At 39.2% G+C, this 27276-nt stretch overlaps 1 protein-coding gene and 1 long non-coding RNA gene across 3 annotated transcripts in view; one reads left to right on the top strand and one right to left on the bottom strand.

Annotated features, from left to right (window-relative positions):
• The window catches only part of LOC119910514 (ribosomal protein S6 kinase 2 alpha), a 112045-nt gene that overhangs the window by 11833 nt on the left and 72936 nt on the right, over nucleotides 1-27276 (top strand). The gene's annotated exons all lie outside the window — the stretch shown is intronic.
• Nucleotides 17341-25371, bottom strand: LOC119910518. Its single transcript, XR_005445635.1, has 4 exons — nucleotides 25250-25371; nucleotides 23586-23618; nucleotides 18841-18892; nucleotides 17341-17436 (listed from the first exon to the last, which is right to left on the bottom strand). It is a non-coding gene; the product is annotated as an uncharacterized LOC119910518 (long non-coding RNA).

Raw genomic sequence — 27276 nt, 5'->3', positions numbered from 1 at the left:
TCATAGTAAAAAGCTGAATGAGATATTTTTTCTTCAGGGCCTTTGAATCAGAATTGGGGGACACTGGTGGTGGCCCATAAGTTCCTGATGGGCCATAGTAAAGATACTTAGCCTTACACTTCACTTTTTATTACATCTTTTCGTTAGGCATAAAATTATTGCCTCACCTCAAGATGTTGTAATACTCCCGAAGTGTGAGAAGAATTGGTTGTCATGGTTTCACATCAAACCAGCTGACAGCCACCCCGTAAAGGCAAGAAGGATTATAATTGAATAATTGGTGATTTTCGATGTTCCTGTAAATGGAGAACATATTCTGAAAGCACAGCTTTGTAGTTGTTGTAGACATAAGAAGGAGCACAGGGCAGCAGCTACAGCCATTGTGGTGTTACTCATTATAAGCATAATGTTGAGGGACCAAACCAAGACATTCATGAAAAATACTGTCCCTGGATGTAGCAAGGTGGGATGTCACAATGTCAGGTTGACATTTTGGCTCAGCATGATTGTGCATGAGGATTATATATTTCGGCAAAAATGTGGTTTAGGTGTTATTTTGACACTTCACAGCCCAAAATATGACCTTTTGGAGCATATGGATGTACGATGTAGGAGTTAATTATGCGGTCCGGATCCGGACCCAGCCGCCGTCCTCTCCGGACCGCCGACCTACAGCACATTTATTATTGAGACTTACTACCTCGTGACGGAGCGTTTCTATTTTAACCCGCGCAGCTTTTCTAGCATTTACTGTACTGGTGTAGAGGACCAGGAAGCTCACAGACCAATCGCATGTGCTCCAATCGTCTCATGTGACGCTGCTCAGCCAATCAAATCTGTGCATACCGATGCTTGCGAGTCGAGTCCGCGAGATTCACCAGAGACGTTTTGGAAACACACCCGAGGAGACGAAAGATAAAGAGATTTCACATGACTTTTAATCAAGAATGTACAGATTTTTACATGTACATTCCTCCCACGGGCAGTTCAAAACCAGAATATCTCATAGATCTCCAATATGCTAGCTGGAGCTCACGTTTCTCACTGAACAACAGAAAGTAGGAAAGTGGTAGCTCTGTAAGAGGAAATGAAAGAGAAGAGGAGGCATTACAGCTGTTCATTTGTTATGATGTGTTGAGTGTTTATTATAAAATTGGTTAAGACTACACTTCATCACTTCAAGCTACACTTTTTATTACATTTTTTCAAAAAATTAGGCACTTTAGTTTACTTAAATTTAGAATTTATTATTTGAATAGTTATTATTTATTATCCCTCCAGTTTGATGTGAAAACTGACTGAAATATTATTTGATTTGACAGTCCGTTGTTGACTAAAAACATGTGTTGATACAACTATAGGTTATAGTACTGAATGATAACGCAAGTTCGTCGTTTTGATGTTCCGGACCTTTGCTTCAGAAAATTTTCTCTAACTAGACCTCTTTGAAATCTAATTGACTACCCCTGTCTTAAAGGTTCAGTGTGTAAGTTTTAGTGACATCTAGTGGTGAGGGCTACGAATTGCACCCTCCCCTCCCCTACCCAAGCGAGCAGTATAGCTACGGTGCCTGAGACAGGACAAAGATGTCATCTATGGGATAAAAGAGATTGGCAGTCGAGAAATTAGGTTTCTTTTAGATATATTAAGAAATTATATAAATTATGTAAAACCATGTTTGTTTGTTTTTAATTTTTTATATTATTGTTACTTTTTCATTAATAAACAGCCACCTGCAGAAATTAAGTGCTACATGATGTCTCATACTCCTGTAATACATTATTTTACATCTTGGGAGGGTTGGCTCATCTGGACTAATATACCAAAGTAAATGAATAAATTACTATCACATCTAGTGCATCAAGAATGACCACTGACAGATAACAGGACAATGGAAGCCTCATTGTTTCTGCACCACAGCCCATTATAAACCACATAATACATGACGTTTACAAAAGCATTGGCTGGTGAGAATCAAGGTTCCTCTCACTTTGCTTAATTAGATAAACAATCTGCAAATATTACCAAAATGTCTGTTTAAATTTTTTGAAATACAACAGAAACACAAAGTATTACTGACAACCATAATTTCAGCTTGTGGTAAAACGGTGCAACGTTTTTAATGGGCATTTAGAATGTGAAAGTAAAAATTACATATTTGTGTGCATAGTGAGGAAGCAATATTCAATATATATATATATAATTTTTTTTTTTTTTTAATGCAAATTCAGAAAGTATTTATTATTGGTCACTGTCCACCAGGGCAGTAAAATATGAAGTTTAGCTGCTGATCTGAGCTTCCCTGCTGTTACCATTTCATTACCAATAATATTCATCAGCAGTTTGTCTCAGGAAGGTAACGGCGCATTTCTGTCCACGTAACAAAGCCATAACAGAGGCTCGAGAAGAACTACATTAAGTTACAATCCAACTACATATTTTTTCTACCAGCACAGTAAAAGTTTAGCTGGCTGATCTGAGCTCTGATGCTGGAAGCTGCCGTTTTATTGCCAATTAGTGATCAGCTGATTCTCAAGAACGCAACGGACAAAACCAAAACAGAGTGCTGGAGAGAGAGAGAGAGTGTCTCTACATGAAATTAATCCAACTAACATAACACCACAAGCCAAAGCACAGCACTGCAGAATAAACCAATCCAACTAACAATAAATGTTTTTCTACCAGTCAGTAAAAGTTTAGCTGGCTGATGCTTCCATGCTCTCAGCTAACATTACGGTTTTATTGCCAGCTGATTGTCTCGCTAAGTAACCAGCAAAGCCAACCCACAGGCTGGAGAATAAGTAGGGGACATGAAATTAATCCATATTCACACCACTGACAGGGGAAACATGGCTCTCTGTGATTATGGCCAGCTTCTAGCTAAAGCTATCAAACAACAGTTTTCATTTGCATCGCTAAAGTCTGACAAACAAAGTTAATTACCTGTCCATCAGAAAACAGCACTTCAGCACCGCTTTGAAAACATCTGTCCCACATTAACGTTATAGCCTTCCATCTGGGAAAATCCACAAAATCCGTGATTTCTGCTGTAAGCTGTCTGTCTCGACTCCGTCTAGCTGTCGGCTCTCGTGATAAATAACACGTGTGTGTGCTCCTTCAGTTGTCCAAATGTCACTTCTCCTCTTACTTCTAATAAACCAGAAGACTACTCGGGGACTGTATATTACTTATTATTAGTCCCTCTTCTTCTTCTTTGTAGGTATTCAATGTAGTGACGGGCGTTGACACTACCGGAATTACACAAGCAGAAGAACAGCGTGATGACGAAACGCGCTCTGTAGCACTGTTTGTTCGTTGTCGGCTACGGTAGAAACATCACGACAAAATACAGTGACCTCCACAGAAGGTTAGATAAAAATGGCTCATTCTAAGGTAATAAAAACATAATGGTTCATTATGTAAGGTCTTTATACACCACTGCAAACATAGTTATGGATATTATATTGCATTTCTGTCAATAGAGCCTCAAAAATATTACACACTGGACCTTTAAAAATGTTTGTTTCACCAACCAACAATCCAAAACGAAAAACACTGAGTATTTTATGTAAGACAAAGAATGGCCCAAATGTGCACATTTAAGAAGCAGGGACCACCAAATTGTTGCATTTTTCCTGGAAAAATTACTAAAAATTATTAATCTATTATCAAAAGAGTAGTGGTAGTAGTAGTGAGATTGTTTTGTTTATCATGCGATTTGAGTGTTTCATGCTAAACCTTGTGATGAGTGTCGCTGACAATGCCATAATCCCATATGCAACACTAAATCTTGATGAGGAAAAACACTCCATGTGGTCTATGACAAGTGTGTGTGTGTGTGTGTGTGTGTGTGTGTCTTATTTCCGCTGGTGTTTACCACTCCAGTATGATCTTACACCTACCAAGCCTGAGGGCAGAAAGCTGAAAGAGGTAATGTGTTTTCCATTGGTGTCTGTGACATTTTGTGTAATACCTAATGTAGATAATAGCCTTTTACTCCAGCTAGGTGCTGAGCAAGAGGTATTTGTGCTTCACTGACCAAGTGACAAGAGAGCACAGTGGAGGAGAGACAGTAGCGAGGGAGTTGTAAAGAGCATGAGAGGAGATGGAATGGAGGGGAGGAGCAAATGGGCATTGGAGGACTGCAGAAGCGGAGTGTACAGAGGAGAGGAAGCAGCAGGCTGCCCCTGCATAGTTCTCCCTCCAGTCAGTCAGTTGTGGACCACAAACGCTGCCACACAGTTCATGGCAGTGTGACGGAAGAAAGACTCAGCATGCAGGAAACCAAAAAGGAGGAAGTTGGAGAATAACTCAGCACTCCAGACATACACTCTGGGTCTCTAGTGTGTGTGTGTGTGTGTGTGTGTGTGAGAAGCAGATGCACACCCACACACTCGTGTAGCTCTCTGTGAACTCCAATGTACCTCTGGCTAATCTGTCTTTATTCTCAGATCATGACCTGCAGGCTTACACATGCAGTGCATCTTCACCTGTCTCTTGATATGAGTGTTAATCAGAGGGGGAGGGCTCAGCGCAGCCTTGGTGTTGAGTATTTCCAGCACTGATTAAATATTTACCAGCAGCGAGAGCGTGTAGGCAGGGATTGCCGTTTACACGATGAGCTTTTTGACCTCTGGGCTACCATAGAGCACTGCAGGGCTGGCGAGTCAGGAAATGGGAAAGTCGAGCCTGCATAACTCCGTCTCCCAGTGTGTGTTTGTGTAACCGTAAGCCTCTACATGTGAACACTGAACATGCATGTGGTAGGCATGGCAACTGCTCTCTCTTTCACAAACCTGACCTTGTGTTTATGTGGCATTACCCACCTCCTGCACCCCTCACTCAAACACACATGCTGTACATATTCCACTGAGGTGAACTAATCCCTCCTCTCGAATTCCTGTATTATCAGTCTGTGTAATCTTGAAATCCTGGATAAATTAAGATTATATACAGAAGAGAGTCTTGATGACTTAACACTCTGTTGCACAATCTGTTTGCTGCAATCATCAGTGTATCCTAAACTATGTGTGTATTAACCCTGCACACCACTGCAGTGGCAGCTTCCGCGAGAACATCCAGTTCATACTTGTGTGTTTGTGCCTGGATTTATGTGTTTGTAAAACAATTACAACACGCTGCCTCTTTTTGAATAGTTGTGGTTGCTAAGTTACCGCCAACGACTAATTAAGACAGTAGAAGCTTGTTGGAGAAGTTGGACACAATATTATACAAACTGTGTGTTTGTGGAACAGTTGGGGTGGTGGGGGGTGGGGCATTGAGGGAGATAAAGGGCCCTAATTAAACGATCTAAGCGCACGGCATGAAGCGCATGGCGCTAGTGCATTTAGGGTGTGTCCGAATCCACTTTTTTACTAGTTTAACAGCAGAACAAAAGGGTCAGCGTGCCAGGCTCATGGTTGAAAAGGGTTGTATTTGGTGTCTTAATGAATCATGGGTGTGTTTTGGGTTTGCAATATACCAATCAAAGTGTCATCTCTCATTCCCTTTTAAAAGCCAGGTGTACTTGTAAATTGCTATTATTGGATAGTGGATTTGTGTCTGTTTAAATATCTACGTATATTACTAGGATTGGTCAAATAATTAGCCAGTTTCATTCGCCATTACGTGCAAGATAAGGCCCAAAAAGGAGGAGGAAGGAGAGACAGAGGAAAAGTTCTTGCCAAGAGTTAGATGTGGAGATTGATATCACCCTTATATTTGTACACCGAAAATGAAGCTCCAGCCAACAGACAATTAGTTTAGCTTAGCATGAAGACTGCAAACGGGGACAAACAGCTAGCCAACTTCTATTTTTACGTTTCGGTGTATGGATAAAACATTGTGTGTTAATTAGTGAGCTTTAAAGGTGGTGGTAAGGCAGATTGTGTTAACTTTGGACAGAACCAGGTTAGCGGTTTCCCTCAGTCTTTATGCGATGCTAAGCTAACCGGCTGCTGGCTGTACCTTCATATTCACAGGAAAGAGTCGTATCAACCTTCTCATCTAACTGTCAGCAATAAAACAAATGAAGCACATTTTCCAAAAATTTATATTTCTTAAAGTGAAGTCTGCCGGGCTTGCTTCCTGCTTGTCCGCTCCCATCTTTCCTGTATGTGTCTGTCTGTTATGGGAGCACTCTAGGCAAACTGCAAATGTTGCTCCTTGGATGGCTTTCAATCTGGTAAATTCACTGAACTCTCCTCAGAGGGCCCGAAGGCATGAACACAGAAGCAAGAAAAGCAGAATCATTTCTTTTCTACCTTCTCCGTTGCTTGTCTCTTCCTCTCTTCCTACTTTAGTGGTCTCACATCCCTGCAGGTGCTGTTTGCATTTTACCTCTTGATAAGATGCATCCTATAATTTTTAAACTGCTCCACTTCCTTGCCCCCTTGGGTTTTGCTGACTAATACTAGGATTTATGCAAAAAAACTGGGCATGTGCATAAGACAGTTTTGCAGTAGAGTATAGTGTGATTTTGCCCCGAGCTCCTGCTGAAGCTCATATTCACACCAGGATGTTGTGTTGCAACAAATCTTAGTGTTTGTCAGCCTACATGGCGTGCCAGATAGCTGACGAGTGCAACATGGAACACATACATCAGTTTTCTTGTGTTTAATAAATAACCTGACACTATCTGAATATGGTACAACTCCCCAACCATCTGCTGCTGCTATTTGCCAAGTTATTTGCTATTTGCTAACCCTCTACGCGTCTTTGCATTGACTTTGTATGTAAACTCACCACCCCGAACACTCGCTTTGCTTTTGGTCTGAAAGCACCATAAGGTAGGAATGTGCATAACTGGAAAACCGCGACAGCATATTGCTGAAAAAAAGAGCTAGCGTATAAAAGGTTAAATAAATACATTAAAACTTTAAGGAAAGAATGATGATCCGGACAGAGGACAGCTTTTGTTCTGCTCCTCCACCTTGATCCTGTATTTTGTTGTGTTTTCCTGGTCTGCATAGAGTCACATAACATTTTCTTAGAAAGCCTGGTCACCATCTTGGCAGCGGAGTGTGAAATCTTGCCAGAGGAGTAATGCATTATTCTGGCATCTGCTTTGCTGTGAGCCCCAGTGAGCAGAGGCCTGTATTAACAAGGTTTGGACACACCCTGGAGCTCGTCGGAGCTAAACACTTCACATTCCACTGCAGGTTTAGAGAAATGGGTTTGGAACGTCGAGAGGGGTTGAAGTTAAAGCAAATAGAAGCCATCTTTGACTAATTATATAGGATGTAGCTTAACATGCACTTAATGGACTACTGTCTAGTCAGTGCACATGCTATGGGTGTGTTTTTGTGTGCGTCTCGTCAGTCCTGAACTCATTTGAACTGCGTACAAATATGTAGGGATTCAAACATACCATGTCCTCAGTTTGGTCTTCCTGTTGCAAAAATAAACCCTAAAATGTGGCAGCTTTCCGGATTTGTTTATGTCTAGCTGTGAGCCGTGTAAATCTATTTTGTGGTTTCTGTGTGTGCGTGTGCGTGTGCGTGTGCGTGTGTTCAGTGCTCACATGTAGCTACATTTCTCCCCCCCAAAAGTGACTTTGATTGAACAGGGTGCTGCAGCATGGGGAAATAAAAACTTAGATTTTCACAAGGGGAATGGCTGAGGTCAGCGCTGTGGCACAGGCTCAGAGGTGACATTGGTTGTGCCCATCACAGATGTGACTCTCTCTCTCACTCTCACTCTCTCTCTCTCTCACTCACACTCACACACACACACACACACACACACACACACACACACACACACACACACACACGCGCGACAGAGACACAGACTGTGTGCAGGATCTGTCTGTCTCCCTCTAATGCAGGATTGTTTGTTTCTGTTGGACTGCTCATCCTTTCTCGCTCCTAGATGCGTACGAGTCTACTGTCTTCCTGTTCTAACATGACTAACAAAGCTCTGAAGTGACTGCTGAGAGGGTTTTTTTGCTGAACTCAGAGTTGACAGAGCTTATTGCTATTTGCAGTCCCCCCCACGACCCACTGTTTTTTTTCTTGGTCTCCTTTTTCCTCCTCATAACTCAGCACCTTCTTTCATTTCCTGGCTGTATAATTAGCTGCTAGTTAGCTATCACAGTAATGAGCAGAGAGCTGTTCATAAAAGATCCACCCAAGGGTGAGCATGCAGGGACCAAGTACTGGCAGGGCTGCGCCAAATCTGTTCGTACACCCAAAAAATCTGTTGCAATTGTCACTCGTCAATCTCTTCAATAATGTTTTCAGATTGAGCAAATGGAATTTATTATTTTGATGAAATGTCAGAGGATTATGCTTCCATAAAATTAGGTTTAGAGATTAAAGTCTCCTCTTATAGTACAGTATTTTTAGAGTGATCAAACCCTGTTCACATGGTGTTCTTGTTCTTGATGTTCCCATCATCTTACCTGTGGAAATAGAAAATAATTAGCCTGCACTTAGACCAGTCAGAAAAATAATGTGCACATTATGAATCTCAAAGTGACATTGTGGACTAGTAGAGCCCCACACCATCTCCACCCTTTACCTCTTTTCTGGTCATTTCACAGAGCCTAGAAAGTCAGCCTTGTTGTCATCACATGAGCCAATGTGCTGGAAAGACCAGTGGTTGATGTACTCCAATGCCACTTAAGGCCACAGGAGATCTGGGCTCGTGTCAGGCTGGATTAAGAAAGTAACGGCGCTCTAGAGAGAACATCCTTATGATGGTCTGAGGAGAAATAATTCACGGTAGTTGAAGTTTTCAATAAAATGGGATCAGATGGGTAGACAGTAACCTCCACCTCACAAAACATATTTTGAAGATTCTTTTAAACAGCTTATAGGACAGAGATTGTTTTGAGATTGGAAACCTCAAAGGCACCACATACTGTGTTCTTTTCTGCTGTTCTTTCAGGCTGGAAAATCGACAGGGCCCCTAAAGACTTATACTCTCAATCATTTTTCATTTGCAAGGTCCTTGAACAGTACCAAACAGCCAGTGTTTTATGACTTAGTAATTATACACAGCTGTATATTATGAGGCTGAATAGCCTAATGACTGTGTAAATATTTGATACTTATATAACATCAACAACTTAATTGAATTATTCTGATGATTTTAAGTTTTTGTTTGAAGGGAAATGAAACGGTCCCATTGAGAATTGGTGCAGTTTAAATATGACTTTCAGTCCATTAATGTGCAGCAACATGTATTTCTGTCTTTCCTTTCCTCCCTTTTTTTGAACATGCATCGTTTATATCTCATCCTTTGTGTTTGTCTATATGCGAGTAGCATGGTTCCACTCGTACAGTATGCTTTTGTATATCTGTGTGTGTATGTACTAAACAAACATTTCCTGCTCATTCAGCCTCACTTTTTGTAATGCTCTTTAATTGGACCAGCTGTACTCTGCGCACTCACAGGACATAATTTGAATAAATGGACAAGTGCAGAAATGGTGGTGTTGTTTCTATTCAAATAAGTCGTCAATATAAATGCCACTCGTGCTGCTATTGTAAAAGGGCTGTGAAAGATTTTGCAATATTAGTGGTGTTAATATTCCACTGTAGGGCAGATGAGTGCTTCAAAGTCCGAACAAACATGACATTGAACAAAAATGACTACATTAAAATGTAGTTTTTAAGTTATTTTTAATTGCCTTTTTGATCAGTTCTGAACAAAATGTCACCATTTGTATAGCTGCATACCTATCAGTTCAATTGAAAAGGGCCAGTTGAAACTCCAAAATCCAAATCTCTAAAATACAGACAACACATCCTTTCAAAGTAGTTACATGTCCTTAAAGTACATAAATGAATTGCATCAGGGTTTGCTTTCCTGATGTAACAACGGTCAAGTCTAGAGGAAGTGTGGATTTAGAATTTTGTTACCTTGGAATGCTAATTTCAGTTCATCGAATGTCTTTGATTCATGTCACCATGTATAAGATATTGGATCTTGCAAAAACAATATTTACTTCCAGGAATGCAAGATGAAGAGTTAAAATATTTTGTGTTGACTAATGAAAAATCAGATGTAGACATTGCTGTTTGAAAGATGAACTGTCTGGGCTTTGGTGTTTGACTGTTAAAAGTTTTGGGATGTCTTCTTGAACCTCTACAGTGGCATGAAGGAAAAAGCTAGTAAACTAAGGGCCAGATCAAAAATGAAGTTAGTTTCTGTGTGGCAAAATCCACACACCACAAACACATGAAAACTAATTGATGATCTTATGAGACTCTAATGAGAAGTGAATAGAGACAAGATATTTTGATGTAGAGGTACTAATGAAGAGGGGAAATGACTGTGATAGTGATCTGAGCGAATTCATAATCACACTTGTGTATCACTTAAGAGGAGAGCAAATAAACTGCATCTGTGGAAATGTTAATTATATATGTTTTGTTTTGAACTCGAATACTGATTTAGAGGATGCAAAATTGTGTCGATAATTATATGAAGATAAAAATCTTGTTTGTTGAAGCTGATGTTACCAAACATATTGATGTTTCTGTTCATGAAAATGAACCATATCCTGGAATTTGGGTCTCAAAGTTTGATACTAAACTAAAGCGATGGTGTTTGTGTGTGTTTAATAAAAGCAACTTGAGGCTTTCAGAGGCAGAGCCAGTGTTTGAAGTGTCCCCTGTAGTGTACAATATATGTGCATTTGACTTATAACAGTTTAAAATAGCACTGTAGCAGCAGGGCAGAGGGTCAGTGACCTCCTAAGGGGAGAGCAGTGATTGGTGGTTATGTAGGGACTGAACCCTTCTATAGAATTTGACCTCTGACCCTTGTTTTGTTACCTCAGAATAGCACTGTACCCTTATATGGGTTGCAGCTTTATTTTGCAGACTCAAACCCCTCTTTCAAAACAAGTGACTTTTTACAAGAAAAGAGAGGTTGAATAAGCCATGGAATGAAAAGTGAAGGGTTGATAAGTAAAATGCATCTTGGCTTTGAATATTTAGTCCTCATTTATACCTAATCCATGCATTAAGTGCTTTATTTGTTAGTTAAGTGCAAGAATTGTTTTCTCTCCTTGAACAGCAGCAGCCAGTATAAACTTCTATAACAGTGTAAATAAGTATACCAATACTGTGACAACAGAATTGATGAAGGCTCACCTTTAAATGGTCATCTTATGCTCATTTTCAGGTTCATAATTTTATTTATGGATTGTACCAGAATAGGTAAGTAAGTAAGTACATTTATTTGTCCCCGTAAGGAAATTTGTTTGCATGGCAATCAAGTAGGCATTACAAACATACATCATACAACATACATCATACATATACACCAAAAGAGAACCTTTAAATATACAAAGTCACATACTAATACACTTAACACATATTTCCCCATACCCTGCACTTTTACTACCTATTTGATTAGGCAATACCAGACCAGCTGAGTATCCTACCTATTAACTTACATATTTAAAAGCTTAATTGCTTGAGGCACAAATGACAACTTTGATCTATTTTTGGTAAATAGAGGGAGGCAATATCGTCGCCCAGAAGGCAGTAGTTCGAATGAAGAGGCAAGGGGGTGCCTCTTGTCTCCCACAATGGTTTTTGCCTTGTTCCTTACCCTTTCCCTATAAATGCATTCCACACTTGGTAACTTGATCCCTAATAGTTTACTGGCCATTGTTACTGTTTTCCTTACAGACTTCTTCTGTGCCTCAGTAGCATTACCAAACCAGCAGATGATGCAGAAGGCCAACACACTTTCAATAAAAGAAGAATAAAACATCTGAAGCATTTTGTTGTGAACATTAAAGGATAACAATTTCTTCAAGAAGTACATTCTTTGTTGTGTCTTAGTACTGATGAGGTCAGACCACAGATCCCATTTAAGCTTATGGTCAATCACAATGCCAAGATATTTATAATTTGTGACTGATTGTATAGCCTCCCCGTTGATAAAAGTTGAATTTGATGATTGGATCATTCTAAAATCAATAAACATTTCTTTTGTTTGGTGGTGTTTAGAAGGAGGCTTGACTTTTCACACCACTCTAAGAAATAGTCAAGAACTGGCCCATGCTCCTCCTCATCATCATATAGTAGACTTAACAAGGCAGTATCATCTGTATACTTAATAAGGTGCCTGTTTGGTAAAGTGCTGGTACAAGAATTAGTATATAAAATAAACAACAAAGGAGATAAAACACATCCCTGAGGAGAGCCTGTGCAAGTAGACCTTTTATCAGAGAGAGAAGTTCCTGCCCTGACTTGCTGGATTCTACAGCTAAGAAAATCAACAATCCATAAGATCAAGCCAGGTTCAAGTGAAAATTCTGAGGCCAATCTATCCGCCAAAATACTGGGCTGAATAGTATTAAAAGCAGAGGAAAAGTCCACAAATAAACTCTTAGCATGGGTCTTTGGTTTCTCAAGGTGAGTGTGCAATAAGTGCAATAGTGTCCCAATGGCATCTTCAACTCCCCTGGAGGCCTGATAGGCAAATTGCAAGGGGTCCATGAGGTGCTGAGTTTCAGATACAATGTACCTCTTTACTAAACGCTCGAAGCACTTCATGACCAGCGATGTTAGTGCAATTGGTCGAAAATCATTTGGTCCAGTGGGTCGCTGAGTTTTTGGCACTGGTATAATTATGGATGTTTTCCACAGCGTTGGGACCTTTGTGAAGGTTAAAAGAAGATCTAAAAAGGTCAGTGAACACTGGTGCTAGCTGTTCAGCACAGTGTTTTATGACCCTTCCACATATGTTATCTGGACCTGAGCTTTTCCCGAGAATTACATTTCCTAAAAAGCTGGAGGACTTCTGATTCCTTGATGGTGAAGTTAGATGAGAGGGGGAGGAGAGGGAGGGGTAGGGGTATCCCAGTTGTTGCTTCCGTACTATTGCCCCTCTCAAAACGACAAAAGAATGTATTGAGCTGGTTAGCCAGATCAGGTTCCTCACTCTGCAAAACCAGAGGAGAATTTCCTCTGCCCTTATGTGGAACATTGGTCATAATTTTAATTCCTTGCCATGTCTCTCTAGGATTACCAGATGCCAGAGTGGCCTCTATCTTTTGTTTATAGCTGTACTTATCCAGCTGTATTTGTCGTTTAATCTGCCTCTGTGAGTCCCTTCTCGCTGTTTCATCCTGATTTCTATAAGCTTTTTTCTTTTGAATTATAAGATTCTTTAATTTGTTTGACACCGATGGCTTGTCATTAGGAAATACTTTAAAGGACTTAGTAGGTATCACAGAGTCTACACAAAAGTTAATATAATCAGACACTGCTACAACATGATCATTAATATCAGGGCTCTTAAAGACATCCCATGCTGTACAGTCAAAACACCCCTGCAGAGCCATAATGCTGTTATTGTTCCACACTTTGACAGACCTTTTTTGAGGCTTCTCCCTCTCCAGTAGCCTCTGATCACAGTGTGGTTCATCTTCGGCCTGTTTATAAGACGCCCCTAGTGGTGGTAGCTGGGATGCTGTGTAGGCGTCTTTGACGGTTCCATAACACATGTCTAAAGACTTGTTTTTCCTAGTAAAACAATTAACATACTGATGGTATGTGCGCAGATGTTTTTTAAGGGAACAGTTATTAAAATCTCCTAGAATGAACTTAGGAGCATCAGGGTAAAGTGACTCCAGATTCTGTGAGAGGTTAAAAAGAATCTCTGAAGCTTTGTTGACATTTGCCTTTGGGTGTATATATACCACTGTAAGGAAAATTTGAGGAAACTCCCTTGGCAGGTTTACATGGTGTAATTTTCAAAAAAAACAACATATTTTTGTCATACCGACCATTGCTTTTTAGCTATCGAGTAAAGCATCTCACTTCTATTTTATCTTTGTTGGGAGTTGCAAATGTTGCACCAATCATAGTAAGGCGGGCCCTGACAAGCCGGTAAGGCTTCGGTTCAGCTGTACATGTTCCCTAACCAGCTTTGCAACATAGACTGTTTCAGAGTGGTAAGTTAATTAAGTTAATTAATTTGTAACAAAAAACACTGGTGTGTTTCTCCACCAGTGTTTTTGAGGACGTGCCACACTACCTGCTAGGCGAGCATTATCAAGTGTGTTGCATAGTTACACAGATAAGTTACAGAAGTAAAGGCTGGACTATAATAAAGCCTGTAAAGTAAAGTGTAAAGTTTCCCTTTGTAAACCTATAACATGTACAAAAAAGATATGAAACCCAATAAAGGAAAGGGAAAAAGCCAAAAAGCATAATCTGACCTGTTTAAATTTTCACCCAACCTAAAAACCTTTCTATTTAAATATACAAGGTTGTTTGTCATTATACAGAACAAGGCTGCATAATGAAATGAAATTTGTAGTTCCTTCACATACCATATTTTAATATAGGCCTACACTTTATTTCTTTAATTTATATGTTTACATATAAAATTAAATTAAACAATATATACAGTTATTTATATACACACACGTAGGCTATAAATAAATATCGCCTCTGCAGAGGGTTGTGTACAGAGAGGTACTGTTTATCTGAAGTGTATTGCCTCGTAGCATTGTGATGCAGAAGACAAGAGCTTTTCTGGCATGCAATCAAAAATGCTAACACATATAGTCATTTAGAACATTTAAACTGTACTAATCGGGGATGATTATAACCATTTGTTGCAGTCCTAGAATTTAAGCACTGTAGGTTAAGATTATGAAATTGCTACACAACATATAAGTCTGCATTGAGGGGACTCCAGCTGCACTACAATAGACAACAGAGAGGGAGCCCTGATGACACACACACACACACCCCTATCCTAAAAGAGAAAAAGCACTGAGGCTTGAAGATGCCCTCTTTCATGGCCTCCTTCTCACTGCCCCTCATCATTTTTCCCCTGTACATTCCAGTACATCATCCTCTTCTATTCCCATTTATCTTCTATCACTACTCTTTAGTACTCCTCCTTAAAGTCTAATTGATCATGTCTTATAGTCAAGATAAATGGCGGCCGTTGTCATTCCAATTACATGTTGAAGATCAGATCATGGGGACTTGACGTTATGACGCTTCCACAGTTGGTGACGTCACTTGACCTGAATATGTCTATATGTCTCTTTCCCTTTCCGTACTCTCAATCTATTTTGCCTCTACATCTACTTACAGTATATCACACATGATAATGGGATTGAATGTGTCAGATTCGAAGGCAGTTGGTCGGTCTCATTTAATCATTTCAGGAGCAGGCTGTTGAGAAGCAACCAGACCTGCCAGTTATTGCCTTTAATTCTTATTTGATCAGAAGATAAAAATCATGGCGCTAACTACAAGTGGAAACGGCCTCTGGATTGAGTGGACTCCAGCGGTATTGAGGTTGAGGTATTCCAGCAGCACTTTAGATGACGACAGGGAGGGAACCCTGATCTCTCTCACACACACACACACACACACACACACACACACACACACACACACACACACACACACACACACACACACACACACACACACACACACACACACACACACACACACACACACCCCTACTAGATGAGAAAAAGCACTGAAGCTTGAAGATGCCCTCTTTCATGGTCTCCTTCTCACTGCCCCTCATCATTTTTTCTCTGTACATTCCATTACAGCATCCTCTTCTTCTCTTCCCTTTTATCTTTCATCACTTCTCCTCAGCACTCCTCCTTTAAAGTCTAATTCATCATTATGTCTTGTACTCCAGATAAAGCCCCGGGTATTTAACGATTGGTGAAGCAGGTGTCCTTGACTGTCCTGCCACGTTTTATCCTGTTCGCTTTTGTTCTGGCAAAGTTTCTGAGCCGAACGTCTCTTACTTTCTGCAAAGTTAGTTACTCAAATGCGAGGACATCCTTAAATCAACTCGGGCTGAACACCTTTTGTCAGATCCTGAACGCTAGATTTTCAGAAAGGTCATACATAGTCTTGCAAAAAAAAAGGATGCTTGAAATTGTGAGGCCTGATTGAATGGCGTTCAGCAAATCAATAGCTTTCAGTGAATAGTCTGAACCATGTGTGGTTCCTCTGTTATGTATAAACAACTCTTAGTGTTCCTACTCCTACATGGCAAATTAGTAAGTTAACAAAAGTGTGGAATGGAAAATCAGCTTTATTACTCAAGCTGGGCAGACTTTGCTCTGACACACACACACACACACACACACATTCCTGTACGTGCCTCATAGTGAGGTCCAGGTTAATTAACTGCTGGAGTGAGGACCACCCTTTCTACTATACTTAGAGACAAATGCATGATAGATTCCAACACTGGGTGGCACCTTGATGCCAGTTTCCACCTCAGTTCCTTAAAAAACATGAAGGAAATTTTTAATTTTTTTAACCCAGTTTACCACTGGAGTGGGGACCTTTTCAAGGGGGCGCTATTGAGTTCGTTTCAGAATGGACTAGTTTAACTACCTTTTATTTTTAGCATTAAATTTAATAATTTTAATGTTCTAGTATAACACATTATGTAAAAATAAGTCAGTATGGACATTTTTAAAAAGAATTGCCCAGTCTGAGATTCATAGATAAGCAGAATACCTAAATTTATGGAGGTGACCATCGATTTGACTGCTGTACAAACATACATACTTACTGGTCAATTACTGCTTTACTAAAGTAAATATAACTTGAGCAATCCACATATACAACTTTCAACAAAGCTGCAGGGATATAAAAGAAATCCATTTTATTTATTCATTTAGCTGAAGCTTTTATCCAAAGTGACTTACAATTGCTATACATGTCGGAGGTCGGAGGTCGCACGCCTCTGGAGCAACTAGGGTTAAGTGTCTTACTCAGGGACACAGTGGATGGTTCACAGTGGGGGATTGAAGTGCGCTATCACCACCCCAAATCCATTGTTTATTAAGCATAAACAGAAATAAATTATTCCAGAAACAAACTATTGCCTCTTGTACAACTCAAAAAATACAGTAAAGTGTACTGTATCATAACTACTATTAATTCACCAATTAAAGTGAGGGCCAATATGAAGAAAATTGATATTATCAGACAATCAATTGAAAACAAGGAACACTGTCTTGCAAAGTACAATGAAAACAAAATAATCCTTTGAATTTTTTACAACTGGTTTTGAGTTTTAGGAACGCTGAACACTAGCTTATTGTGGCTAGTCTTGCCTTTTTACAGTACATCATCTGACACTATATGGTCCAGGATAGATTAATTTCAGATTATTATCAATCAGTAGTTCAGTAGGAGACTGTAAATGGCAAAAACATTTGGCTTTTGAATTCTTAAGAATACGTGAAGCGCCGCTTTGTCTAAGGGTCACAATTGTGTTGTACACAAAGTTTGACATCTTTCCATGACCCTTGAGCCAAGGCCTTTTCTCCATGTATACATTGCTCACAGTCCTTTTTTCCAGGCACTCTACATCGCAGTTCTCTCTACCTCACTCCATGCTCTCTTGCTCTCTCATGTTTGACTTTGTTCTTCTGTGGAAGCCTGGGGGTCTCATCTACAACAGGAACAGACAAACATCATTTCCTATTAGTCGATGAAACCTCAGGTATAATTTTTTTAAAAATGCTCAGTGTATTCAAGTGCTTTAATTAAATGTGACAACCAAGAACTGACAGATGATTGCAACTCTCTTACCATGGGACAAAAAAGGTTAATTGTTAAAGGTCACAAAAACACATTTAATATTTACCATCATCAGTGTTGGGCAGTAACGCTTTACTGTAATAATATTACTTTTCCCTGTAACTAGTAGTGTAATTGTAAAGTGAAGTGTAGTTACTTTTCTAAAAAACTCGTTACTAAACGCACCATCCTTGACATGAATCCACGACTGTGCGGCAGCTCAGCGGTACCGTATGTAAAGACCATAGCATACTCGCTGTTGTGAATACGATATTAGTTAATAACTCGGGAGAGATGCTTTGTTTGGGGGCAAAGGCAGGGTGGTAGTGAAAGCAGTGTTTCCCATAATTAGCCTATAATTTGGTTAATTGTCAACGCTGACCACCACATTAATTTTAAAAATTTTTTACTAGGCATATTTAAAATCATATTTGACTGAGGAGCTGTATTGAGGAGCAAATATTCGTGCAGCACCTCCTTTCTCTCTCGTGAACACCGCTGCACAAACTTGTCCAAAGTCTGTGTTCGGTCCCGTTCATACAGTGTTTACTGGGAGGCTGCTGAGCGCGGTGTCATTGCACGCTTGGCTCCTGTTCTGGTGCCCAAACCAGCGCCGCTTGCTGAGGCCTAAAACCTCCAGTGCCTGAGTAGAGGTGTAACGTTAAACACAAAACACTCCCAGGTGCTGCGAGCTCCCAGTCCGGGCTGAGTCAGCTACGACCACTAGGCTAACTGAGCTTATAAGATCACAGCAGCTACTTAATGGCACTTAGCAGTTACTTTAGCAACAAGTAACACATCTGTTCATCAGCAACCTCCGTAAATCACAGAGAGTTGAGACAGAGTAGCTGGGGGACACGGGGAACTTTAATGTTATTTTATGAGGCCCAACAGTTACTGTGTTGCCTTAGTAGACAGCAGAGGACGCAGACAGAACTAAATAGATTGTGATCTGTAGCACGACAGTAATGATCTCTCTGAAAAGATAGATCGTGGAGACATTTTAATCGTCCACAATCTAATATTGCCCACCCAGTAATAAGTAAAGTAATACTTTAAAGGAGTAATAACTAGTAATATATAATAATTTCTGAGTAACTTGCCCAACACTGACCATCATAAATTAGAAAAGAGTTACAAACAAACACTCAAACAAAAGTACACATACACTTACAGTAAGAGTAAAGTAGTACTCTACTTGTCTTTTGACTGAGTTAAAGTATGAAACAAAGGCAGGAGTTTTTGTATATTTCATAATTAAAGCAATTTAACTCACCATCAGTGAGTTCTCCTTATCTCTAACTCAGCGCAGGGGTCAGAACCTCCATCTGAAAAACAAGAGCATACAAAAAGTAACACCTCATACTATATAGTGTGGGTAAGGCTGCATCCTTCTGTATTTGTTAACTGTTAGAGAGTTGAAAAGTGTTTCAGGTTTTAAATGGACAGCATCCTTACTGCCAAAAACATATTATCCACTGGTCTTCCTCTCTTCACTGTGTGTGGGGTGGAGGTGAAAGTGAGACTTTCACCTGTGAAAAACAGCAACAGTCATTTATTATTACTCTGTGCTCTAAAAAAAAAGTTGCAGAGTACAAAGACTGCCGGTGAATAAAAGGAGTTTTAAAATGACTTGTCTTGACCTTCCAATGTTACTGGCCTGTATGGATCAGTTACACCATTTTCACTATACTAAAACTAGAGCAATTACACACCCAATACCTTTGCGAGCATTTTCTTTCCTTTCTTCATTTTCTTTTTGTTAAACATATTTCACATACTTGTTAGTGTTGTTTAGATTTTTTTATATAACACTCGGCTAATTTTGTTAGGCCTTTTTTAAATAATGACTGCACATACAGTATAAACACCGTCCGTGGAAATTGTGGTACTGACAGAGGATTAATCAGATAATTGCACACTAATAATTATACGAGGACTGAATATCAACTGCTCTTCTAAAGGTGTAACTGTTTCTACAGTGTATATATTCGCGCAACATCTCTCGCTCACTCTCTCCGTCTCTCATGAACAGCGCTGCACAAATCTCTCCAACACAAAGCTGTCAATGTCAGAGACCCACCTTAGTTGGTATAGGGAATTAAACCTGAACGTGTCACTTACAATCGATGCCGTAGCGGTGAGAGTCGAGCTTTCAGTACAACGTAAACAAAGAAAGCAGCATGTAACCTTTCAGACCCACCGCACAGAAAGAGGCCCATTATTTCAGCGACTTGCGCCGCGCTAGGGCACTTTGTTGCTGTGTAGAGGATCGCGCACCGCACGCCATGCCGCAGTCGAAGTACTTTTGTGCTGAACCCAGCGCAAATCGCTTCTTTTCTGAAAGGTTCTTTATGGAAGAACATAGTCCTTTCAATACCTTCCGTCACTGAACATTTAACGTTACATCTGTGTTGAAAAAATGTTGCCAGGTGTAAAACACTACATAACATCAGGAGCTTTTAGACTTTCAGGACTGTAGGCTACCAATTACCTGCATTTCAGTTATTAATAACACTGCATGAATGATGTCTAGATGAGAGTTGATGACAACAATTCAGTTTATTTCCCTCTTATTAACAGTTTCCCCTGGGGAATAAATGAAGTTAATATTCCTCTTATAGTAATAATACTTACATATTATAGAAACACAATTGTTAATGTAATTTAATATTAAAAATCAACTTAAGTTATTACTAGTGAAAATTAATGCATAATCGTGAAACCGTGATTATTTCTCTGACAATAATCTGTAATCGTTGCATCCCTATTGATGATAGGGCTGGGAAATCTGTCACAATTTAGGGTGCTATGATTACATAACAATAATAATTCCCAATGTATCTTTGTGGGTATAAAATTTTTGTTCCATAGAATTACTTTATGAATGACCACATTCATAACAACCTAATCATTAAAACCAATATAATAATCACTTATTGCTTTATTGCTATTACAATCAAAGTACACAAACTGACAAGTATGTAACTGAATTGAATCTTGACTAATAAACTGTTGACATCTTTGAACAGACTCCACTTATTTTTCAGTAGGTCGTTTACTTGTCATCCACTCTCAACGTTTTACCCACATTACGACTGTCGCAGCAAGAACTGCATGGTATCTACAACTTTGCAAGTTGACAAGGCACAGCAACAAACTGACTGCAGTCCCACTGACATCTTGCTCTCAGGATTGGCCAAAAAGTTGCAGTCTCTGCCTGGGACTCTACTTTCATTTAAAAAAGAAATCTGCCATCAACTTTTGTCTGAGAGAACAGAACGAGCAGGGACTGATTTGAGTTCATGCTCAGGACAAAGGCTTTTTTACATAGTCATTTTAGTAGTATAGTGTTGAATAATACAAATAAATTATGTTAATAACTGACAATTAACGTAAAAGTTAATTTACCTTGAAGAAATAGTTTTTTGGGGGAATACATGTATTGTCTTTCTTTCTGAGGGTTTATTGAGAAGATCAAATCACTTTAGTGTGCATGCTAAATATAAATAAATCTATATTATCTAAAGCTAATTGGCTGCTGGCTCTAACTCCATATTTAGTGAATAGACATGACAGTCCTTTACTTTTCTCATCCAGCACTTGGCGAGAAAGTGAATAAGCACACGTACCAAAATGTTGCAACTGTTCTAACATGTCATAATATAACATCCATAACTTCACTAGAAGTTTTAGTCCGTGTACACGGTGACAGCGTGCGTGCTGGTCAGGACTGGTAAATGAAACTGTTGAAACACGAGAGACTGGCTTGTGCTGAGTAGGGATGCAACGATTACAGATTTTGTTGGTACGATTATAGTCAGAGGAATAATCACGGTTTCAAGATTATCATGATTATTAATTTAACAACACTAGTAATTACTTAAGTAGGTTTTTAATATTACATTAACAATTATAAAACTATAATATTTAAGTATTATTATTAATATAAGAGGATTATTAACTTTATCTCCCAGGGGAAATTGTTATTGGGGAGGGGAATAAACTGAACTGTTGTCATCAACTCATCCACATGTATAAGTTTTAGTGAAAATGATGATGAATGTTCAATGATGAAAATTGAGAACATGTCTCATGCAGCGTTATTAATAACTGAAATGCAGGTAATTGGTAGCCCACAGTTCTGGAAGTTTATAAGCTCCTGATGTTCTGTTAGTGTTTTACACCTGCAACATTTTCTCAGCACAGACAGGAGGAAGCAACAGGATGTTAAATGTTCAGTGACTGAAGGTCGGCAGAGGACAACGTTCTTCCATAAAGAACCTTTCACAAAAGAAGTGATTTGCACTGTGTGGAAGCTGGGTTCAGCGCAAAAGTTCAGCTAATTTGACTGCTGCTTGCGTGCGAGCTCGTCAAGCTTTGGCGTGGCACAAGCCATTGAAAATAGGCCTCATAGCGCAGCGGTGCTGTCGGTTACACCTGCTTTGTTTGTTTATGTTGTACTGAAAGCTCGATCTCAGTGCGACAGCATTGATTGTAAGTGTCACAATTATATTTAATTCCCCAACAACCTGCCACATTATTTAAATAAGTTATTATGTATTACCTTTACTTACTTATTTTAAAACAATTGTAAAATGGGTCGCCAAATTTACTTGGGCAGCTGTTAATCTACCTGGACGGCCCGCCCAAGTAAACCCTATGTGTGGGAAACGCTGATTAATTAACCGTGACGTTTTAAAGCACGGTTAATAGTGAAATCCAGCAATCGCTACATCCCCAGTGCTGAGCAATATCCCATTCAGTCAGCTGTTTACCCCAACCCCTTGTAAAATGTAGCTTTTCCACTGCAGGCTATATAAATCCATCTCGCCTGATGTTAGCAGTAAGATTACTGGCAGCTAAAGTTCAGGAACAGCGTTAAGATTAAGTACTGTAAAATAATCACAACTTCTAAGCCTGCAGATATTCAATTTCTGATTAGGGCTGTACGTAACGATTATTTTTCAAGTCAATTAATCAAACGATTTTTTTTCAATTACCCAATTAATCTAACGACTAATTTTCTGTATTCTAAAAGGAAAAAAGTTGCCTATTACTCGATTAACATACCAATTTATCCAAAATAAATATCAAAAACATTCCTAATAAATAAATCTATATTTTAATCATCCTGATGAAGCACATTAGAATAATGTGTGTGTATATATATATATATATATATAAAAATAAGAATAGCAGCAAATCTTAAAATGAATCAAATTTCCACGCCATTGATGTGTTGTGATAACAACAATAACAGACATTAATTATTAGGCTACTTTACTTAAAACTTTTAATGTTTTTGACATGGATTAATTTCAATATTGAGTACTGCAGTATGATAATCAAATGTATTTCTGCATCAGTGTCGGGCAAAGAAAACAATTGAAAGGATTCACAGACTGTACAGACAGTCACAGATCGTCTGTAATGTTAGTTTCAGCTGTTTTCTCGCTCATATGTGGCCGTTAATTAAAACAGAAAATATGAAACGGCCGAACGTTCGATGTCTTGAGGTGTAACGTTATGCTACAATGACAGCAGCGGGGCAAAAATTACTTTTAACATGAAAGCGATTAAGAAATACTACGTGTCCTTGTGCTGATGATGTGCCATGCTCGTGTGGCGACAGAAAGTAAATAGGATTTGCGGTGCTGCCGTCAGTGCTCCAGGATACTTTCGCTCACGTGTTCATGCTGCTTCACGTATTCGTGGACAGTTGTGCTGCAGTGAAGCTTTTCTCAGATCACAGAGACTGTCTGTCTAAAATACTTCCAAACTTTAGATGGTCGAAGGCACGGTTTGTAGCTGGAGCTTGTGGGGAATCCTGCCAACACTGGATCGACTATGTTGACGAATTGCCCGAGCCCTAAATTCCTGTTTATATTATCGGTCTGCAGCTGATATTGTTTCATTTAAAAATGTCAGCTTTAACGCTGAATCACAACTACTACTACTTTTACAGTGAAGAAAGAAGTCAGTGTCAGGATGGAGTAAAGAGTTTGTAAAGGCACATACCTGTGTTTGACTCATAGCGATCTCTTCCTGGACCTAACACCAATGAGAATAATGAAAATGATGTCATGTTATACTCTGAACAAAATATAAAAATAACAATGTGTAGTAGTAATATTAAGTGATACAGTACTGCTGCATTTCATATCATATAATACATCTCTCTACACAGTGAGAGAGAGAGAATAAACACATGTTTTAAGTGAATTGGACACCCTGTCATAAATACGAGGTTACGTCTCAAGTCTCCAGTGAGACAATGTGCCATTTGTGCTTTGTTTCCAGATACTGCTTTATACTCAGTAGCGACTATTCAGGACACCTGTACAATCTACTGCAATTCTGTACAACAGGTTCAGTTTCTGACCATTTTGTCAGGAATGTGTAAATTCAGTTCTGTTTATTACTAAGCCTATAGTTCAAGGTGTTACACTGAAAGGTGATTTTGCTCTCCCTGTTTATATATGAGTAGGGCGGAATAAAACACATCTGAATATGAGTCCAGTACAACATTTTCACCAACTATGACCTCAGTGCTAAAAAATTTAATTCACTTAACACCTATATGACTGTGTCAAAAAAGAAAACTGATTAAAGGCATCATTAAAGTAGACTTTGTGGCAGCACTGTTGTAATGGATTGTATAAGACTTTACAGGTGTACTTTATAAAGTAAGTGTTACTTTTTGAAAATCCGTTGCAGGCTGCGGGCAGATTTTACCTAATTTTATAAACAAACTGTTGTCAGGAAACATCACGTTTTCTTCTTTTTATGGTGGCAACTGTTATTCAGCTCTCCCTGTCAGAAGCTTTCCCTCCACTAACTAAACAGACAGTCACAGAGGGGGAGTGAGACAGGCAATAGGAAAGGGTACTAAATCAATCAAGTAGTAGCTGATAAATATTTAATTTTCACACAATAAGCCATGAGAACAGAGCTGCTTTGGGATCAAAATAATAATAAAAAGAGACTGTGTTACATCTACTTCAGTGTCCTCTCTCAGGTGAATGTTGGCTCACCTGTCTTGGGCCACATCCGCACTACTACGTTTCTGTTTAAAAGGAGATTTAAACCAAAAACGATCTCCGTCCCCAGCAGCATTTTATCTGCATAACAGAATGGATCTCTGTCTCTGAATACGTGAAGTGGCCGTCCACATAGCCTACACTGAGCATGCGCGTGCCGGTATAAACAGGAAGCACATTGTCTACTTCGCATTAGTAGAAGATTTGTTAAAAGAAGAAGGTACTACTACAGACTAAAAACCACACCAGAGATAGTTCTGCATGGATCTAACACGAGGTGGAATTGTTACTGACAGTAACAGGGGAGTTAAAAGCAGCTGTGGCAGCAGAAAAAACAGACTGGGATTTGTCGCAAAGCAAATACGGCCTCATGCACAGTAGCCTATAAGTGTATTGTTATTTACACAGAAAAAAATATTTACAATTTAACAGCACTATTCTGTTGCATCTGCACTAAATCCATTAAATATGCACTTCTGCCATCATGTTAAACCATGTACCTATCAATTGTGTGCTGGAGATCTGACTGGAGCGGTTCTGGAGCCACTCAATTAAAGTTAGAGCTTGCTGTTTTCTTCCATTCAAAATAATATTGCACATTAACATCATTTGACAAGAAGCAGAAATATCTATAAATCTTACCTGCTCTGAAATTGCCTCTTGCGTCGGTTAAGATGAAGTCTTCGTCTTTAAATTTTTCAAACAAATCTCTCCAAACTCCTGCTAACAAATCTCTCCAAACTCCGGCCACGCTCTGTTTTCTGCTCCTCTCTGCTGCGCTGCTGAAAGGTTGGGGGAGGGGGGAAAGTTCCAGGTGCAGGGGGGCGTGTCCCTCCGCTGATGGCCCATTAATTAAGCCTGAGCCGAGAGGCTGCAAAGTCACCACAATATTCTCCACTTCTCAGCTCTGACACAGAGGCCTGTGTTACAGGCTACAGTGTTTAAAATAAAGCAAGAAACACATTTATCAGTGACAGTAGAAACACCAGGCTTTACATACTGTTAGAAGTAAAATTTCATATATTTAAAATTTTACTTAACTAAAAGTATAAAAGTACCATAAGCAAACACCGTAATTTAATTGTTGACTGTATTTATTCATCTAAATCTGAAATGCAGCTAGTAACAAAATCTATACAATTTTAGACGTATAAAGAAAAATGGTGGTTTTAGAGAGTCTTGAATCTGTGGAACTGTACAGGCCACTTTGTGTGTATTTGTATATGGGGCAGCGGAGGTTTAAGGGGGACCTCAACACTGTCAGGAGAACTGTCTGTGTTCCCTCCACATTTGCCCAGGTTCTGGCTAAGACATCATAGGAAGAGACTTGAGGGAGATGCTTTGCTCAGTCTTATTAATGGCTCTTTTTTGTCCTCAGGAGATAAAAAAGGATGCCCTGAGCACATTTTGAATACTGTACCTTCTGTTTTAAGTGCAACAACTTTTCCAGTGCACCATCCAGCTGATAGTTACTTTAAATATAGTACAATGGTCCCTTACTCAAGAAAAGTAGAAATAGATATTTATCACAAGTCCTCAAAAAGGTATAAAAGTATTCCATAGTCATAGTGAATATACTTAGTATCAAAAGTAAAAGTGCTCATTCTGTATGACATTGTAGTACCTCAGTTCATGCATGCATTCTGTCCTTAATGAATTAATCTCCAAACATCAGTGGTTGGTGTTCCAGTTATGCTGGCTGTAACAAAGTTGTGCAATATTTTCATTGACAAATAATTATTTCTTCATCTCAGTAACTTTATAGGGTTCAGATAAACAGCAATAAATACAATACAGGATTTAAAAATGTAGGGGAGCAAAAGTATAAAGCCCCTAAAATGAAAATACTTAACATTTACAGGAATCATATGTGAGGTTTCTTTGGCTCTTTCTCTGGTCTCATATGGTGCAATGTTCAGGGTACTTAAATTAAATTAGACTTATTCAAGATCAGTTAGAGATCTCTTGTTTTGATTGAGGAAGATATAAATGAGATGATATGTGGTTGTTCTCCTGAGTTGAATTTAAGACGTAGGAGAAAAAATCCTTTGGTCTCACCTTAGTATAAAAGTAAATATTTCTATTGAGGAGAAATTAAAGAAACACTATATCTCTTCTTGGATTTTGCTTTTCTCTGTGCAAGCACCTGCAATGTAATCAAATAATCTACAAAGTAACAAATGTGAATCATTTTGGTTGGGAGGGTGGAGGTGGGTGCCATTATAAATGTACCTGAGCTGCCATTTCAGTGACTGACATGTTTTTATATCTTATGTAAAACAGGACATGATCCTGGATCATAGTAAAGATTTTCTCCAAAATGATTGTTGTAAAACTCTCCCTGCTCTCTAAAACCATTTTTAAGGAACGAAGGCAATCCTTAGTGTCATTAGTCATTAGTATGCAGGCCATAATTTTTTGGTGAGTTATTGTGTAGGCACAGAGTCTCTAAGACCAGCTACAGGTACCACTGAGGAACTAGGAGAGCAAAGAGGACCCAGGAGAGAGGTCATGTCCGTGTGACCGAGCTGCGTGATGTGGCTGTGGAGGCTGCTCAGTGACTACCATAGTATTTGACAGGCTGAGGTCTTCTATCTTGTCCCATTCAGTAGCATAGCCAGGAACACCAGACAGGACACTGAGGATTCTCCTTGGAGTCAAACAGGTTG

Source organism: Micropterus salmoides, unplaced genomic scaffold, assembly GCF_014851395.1.
Source record: "Micropterus salmoides isolate LMB-PRFRI ecotype aquatic unplaced genomic scaffold, ASM1485139v1 Ms_hic_scaffold_19, whole genome shotgun sequence".
Lineage (NCBI taxonomy): Eukaryota > Metazoa > Chordata > Actinopteri > Centrarchiformes > Centrarchidae > Micropterus > Micropterus salmoides.
Note: the sequence above shows the minus strand (reverse complement) of the source record. Positions and strands in the feature narration are given on the sequence as shown.